The sequence below is a fragment of the Berghia stephanieae genome, chromosome 6 (genome assembly GCF_034508935.2).
Source record: "Berghia stephanieae isolate SIO BIC M18660-M18661 chromosome 6, UCSD_Bste_1.3, whole genome shotgun sequence".
In the NCBI taxonomy this organism is placed as follows: domain Eukaryota; kingdom Metazoa; phylum Mollusca; class Gastropoda; order Nudibranchia; family Aeolidiidae; genus Berghia; species Berghia stephanieae.
Window position 1 is genome coordinate 63,482,318 of NC_088365.1, and position 5,000 is coordinate 63,487,317.

A 5,000-nucleotide genomic window follows, 5' to 3' on the forward strand; every position below is an offset into this window, starting at 1 on the left:
GTCTGAACATCTTTTTCTTCCAGTCTACTTTTACTGAAATCGCCGAAAACGGATTTCTTACCAACAAACCGAGGCGCTGCTCTTTTCTGATCGTAGATGTTGTTTAGGAGTTCCAACTGCAACAGATAGGCATTAAGTTCATCTTCGCTGCGTTTGCCTACAAATCTAGGGTGACCTCTTTTGCCGACAAATCTTGGTGCACCTCTTCGCCCAACAAATCGAGGGTGATATCGTTTGCCAACAAATCGTGGAGGTCCCCTCTTGCCAATAAATCTTGGAGCACCTCGTTTAACTTCGCCATTGTCTGCGCATCCTTTGCTTTGGCCGCTATTATCTTCTTCTTCTTCCTCATAAAACTCATCATCCCCGTTATTAAAGTCATTATCGTATTCTCCCAACTCCCAAGAAGCAACGCCTAGAGGCTCGTATACGCTTTCACGCTTGCCAATGAACCTTGGTGCTTGGCGTTTGTGAATTGAATGGATAACTAAATTATCGTCTGTTTCCTCTGCCGCTCGCTTGCCAATGAACCTCGGCGCCTGTCGCTTGCCAATGAACCTCGGCGCCTGTCGCTTGCCGATAAACCTCGGAGCTTGTCGCTTGCCAATGAACCTCGGCGCCTGTCGCTTGCCAATGAACCTCGGCGCCTGTCGCTTGCCTACAAATCGAGGCGCATAGCGCTTTCCAACAAACCTGGGTGCGTACCGCTTTCCTACAAACCTAGGGGCGTACCGCTTTCCAACGAATCTAGGATTGAATCTTTTGCCAACGAATCTAGGCGCGTACCGTTTGCCCACAAATCTAGGTCTGTATCGCTTCTCTGCCTCGACTGAGTCTTCCCCCATCTCTTGCAAGTCGCCAGATTCTAACTCAACATCGCCCATCTCGCCATCAAACTCTTCTCCGAAGAAGTCATTATAAGGAACTAATAAAGCATCGCTCTCATCTTCAGCAGTGAGGTAAGGACTATACATAGAAATAGAATCGGTGTCGGGTAATGAGTTGGAAGAAAGTGCTGTTGAAGATTGCTGCTGTTGCTTTTGCGACTGTTGTGCTTGCTGTTGCTGCGATTTGCTGGCAGATGGCGCATGGTCATTGCTTTTGACATCTGCAAATAAAATTAGTAGTAGACTGTACTTTTATATATATATTGAAAAATAAAGTAGCTGTTATCTGAATTGAAAATTTCAAATAATTACAAAGACGCATAACTGTCATTTTGGTGCGATAATTGGAAGAAAAATAGGAAAAACAGTAACCACGCCTTAGAGGGGCCAAATAAGACAAATCTATGACAGATGAATAAACATTTGTAAAATCGAATGGTAGAGAAACAATGATCAGTACAAATATTTGAGGTATGAAATTGATAAGTTTAAATAGATAATACAGTGTTGGCATTTAAATGTCGAGATAATACGCTAGGCGTTTATAACCAAAAAGAAAAAAAAACACGAACCATTACAAGACTGGTATCCTTTTAGCTTCCCTTTAACTTTAATTCTGATGAGGTCTTAATAGCTCAGTTGGTATAGCACTCACTTCACACACAAAGGGACCGGGATTGATTCCGAGTGAAGTCGAGATTTTTTTCTAACACCCCCCTCCCTCCCCCTCTCACTATCAACCTCACCAGTTATTGAGTCGCAGGGTCCCAATTGATCTGGCGAATAGTACTTTACGATCGACTAGGAACATATCCAAGGGGTAGTAAACAACTGAGATTGTCCTTTTAACGCCATAGAACGCATAGAAAGATAAACTCCGTCTCTATGGGCCTTATGGCTGTGAAAGACTGACTATCATACTGTCAGACTGAAATATTGTGTGAAGTTTGTGGCAAAATATGAAGTTTATTCAATCTTTGACTTTCGCCAGTAATTTATACAAATTGATGACAACATACACGAAAGTGAGAAAAACAAAACAAAAAAGAAAGAAAAGAAATCTTGATAAAATCTGATTGGCTTTTCACTGCAACTGGTTCGCATTATTTTGTAACTCTTGTATTTAAATGTCTCATTTTGAACAATAATTTACCAGTTAAGTGTCGTCCTCTGGAAAAAAACAAGTACTTAAATATTTGACAGAAAATTCGTCCTTAACATATCGATCAATATAACTCTTTCCTTACCAACACAAGCAAAATTGTCATAATCGGTACGATGGAAGCAGCAATTTTCTCATTCTATTTCCGTTTGTTCGTTACACAATTTAAACAGTTATTTTTGACTAACTCTAAAAACATGACACTGCGTTGTAGAGCTTATTTTGTTGAAGAACTTTCTCATTTCTTTTGTACATCAAACAATTTGAAGAATGCGTTCTTGACATATGTATGTAAAGATGTGGTACAATGGATAATGGATGGCAAACGAAGAAGAAGAAGAAGAAGAAGAAGAAGAAGAAGAAGAAGAAGAAGAAGAAGAAGAAGAAGAAGAAGAAGAAGAAGAAGAAGAAGAAGAAGGCCTAGGCCTAGTTATATAAAAAATATCCTGGAATGGACCGATATGAAAGGAAGAGAGCTGTACGATACCGTCAACAGACGAGAGGAATGGGCAGACATTTGTCATACCAAAGTGTGGGCAGCCACCGTCAATGAGGACGACGCTGGCTAGTAAGTAAGTAAGTAAGTAAGTAAGTATGTAAGTATGTAAGTAAGTATGTAAGTAAGATAAGTAAGTAAGTATGTAAGTATTTAAGTATGTAAGTAAGTATGTAAGTAAGTAAGTAAGTAAGTAAGTATGTAAGTAAGTATTTAAGTATGTAAGTAAGTATGTAAGTGCGTTTTTGATTGTCTATAAGAACTTGACACTGTGTTGTAAGGCTCACAATGCTGAAAATTAATATTCTGATTTCTTTTGTACATCACAAAATTTGAATCATTATTTTGGACTAACTACAGAAACTCGACACTGTGTTGTACAGCTCATTATGCTTAACAACTTTCTGATTTCTTTTGTACATCAAACAATTTGAAGAATGTGTTATTGACTAATGTATGTAAAGATGTGGTACAATGGATAATGGGTGGCAAGCGAAGAAGAAGAAGAAGAAGACCTAGGCCTAGTTATAAAAAGATATCCTGGAATGGACCGATATGAATGGAAGAGAGCTGGAGGATATCGTCAACAGACAGATGAATGGGAAGACATGTGTCATCGCAAAGTGTGGGCAGCCACCGTCAATGAGGACATATCTGGATAGTAAGTAAGTAAGTAAGTAAGTAAGTTTTTGATTGTCTATAAGAACTTGACACTGTGTTGTAAGGCTCACTATGCTAAAATTTAATATTCTGATTTCTTTTGTACATCACAAAATGTGAATCATTTTTTTGGACTAGCTACAGAAACTAGACAATGTGTTGTACAGCTCATTATGCTTAAGAACTTTCTGATTTCTTTTGTACATCAAATAATTTGAAGAATGTGTTATTGACTAATGTATGTAAAGATGTGGTACAAGGGATAATGGATGGCAAACGAAGAAGAAGAAGAGGAAGACCTAGGCCTAGTTATATAAAAAGATATCCTGGAATGGACAGATATGAATGGAAGAGAGCTGTACGATACCGTCAACAGACGAGAGGAATGGGCAGACATTTGTCATTGCAGAGTGTGGGCAGCCACCGTCAATGAGGACGACGCTGGATAGTATGTAAGTAAGTAAGTAAGTAAGTAAGTAAGTAAGTAAGTAAGTAAGTAATGAAGTAAGTAAGTTTTTGAATGTTTTTTAAAACCTGACACTGTGTTGTAAAGCTCACTATGCTGAAAATTAATATTCTGATTTATTTTGTACATCACAAAATTTGAAGAATGTGTATTTGACTAAAGAAAGATGTGGGCGGGTGCGATGTTTTGGGAGAAATTCTGAAAATGGTCGGTAAGGAGCGAGTTAAATGACCCTAATTTTGTCAACTACAAAAAAACAAAACAAGAAAAAATAAAAAACAATGAAAATAAAAAAACAAAGCAAACAAAACCCAAAAAAAAAAATAACAAACTCTCAAACCATAGACTTCAAGGAAGTCTTGAAGGAAATCCCGGGTTTGATAAAAGGTCTTTCGATCATTTTTTACCGAACTATATTTGAAGGACGAGCTTTGAGGCCAAAATTTTTAATAAATGTATTTATAGGAGTACATAAGAAATATAAATTTTGCAGTTCTATTTCTTGGGCCCTAATAAAGCGCAGGTTAAGCGTGATGAGGAAATAATACACGATAGTGAGAGAAAATGTGCATAACATTTAGGTGATGTTTTCACAGACAAATTTTCACAAACAAAAAGATATAACGCTGAATGAACACAAGAACAATAAAAAATAGCTATCTAATTTCAAGAACACAATACAGTCGATGTGTACATATATACAGGTCTGTCATCCGAATCTACTTACGGGTCTAGTTTTACATTGTTGTAATGGTCAATATTTTGCATCACATTTCTGAGATTTCCATTATAACAATAAGCCCATAAGGAATTGGGTTATCAGACCTGAAAATAAGTGCACGTCGAATACAGCAGTTTTGGAGGCAATGACGTCACTTCCGTATCTACCCTCTTTTAAAATTTTGCCCAAACAACTCGTCCTTCAAATAATTAAAATGGTCCTAATCATCTGGCCAAAAACTCAGTCGAGATATTTTCCTGACTATCCCCCCCAACACACACACACACACACACACACACACACACACACACACACACAGAGAGAGAGAGACACCTTTCCATCTGTCCACACAGCAGTGATTGGAAAGCTGAGTCTGTTAAAACTGATGGAAAGTACTTTGCGATGGACTAGCGTCTCATCCAAAGGGTAGCAAGCAATTGTTATTGCCCGTTTTACTCCATAGAAACCAGATAAAATCTTGCTCTGAAGGGTTACTTTTTTAAACCTGGGACATACCCAAATGACAGCCAGGCAGAATATGTGTAATAAAAACCAAGACATCATTCTTTTAAAAACCAATAAAAAGCCACTCAATTTTTAAGAATTAA

General features: G+C 37.8%; 1 protein-coding gene across 1 annotated transcript in view; it reads right to left on the minus strand.

Moving 5' to 3' along the window:
• LOC144975425 (uncharacterized) overlaps nucleotides 1–5,000 on the minus strand; it is a 145,166-nt gene that overhangs the window by 19,804 nt on the left and 120,362 nt on the right. The window lies entirely within an intron of this gene.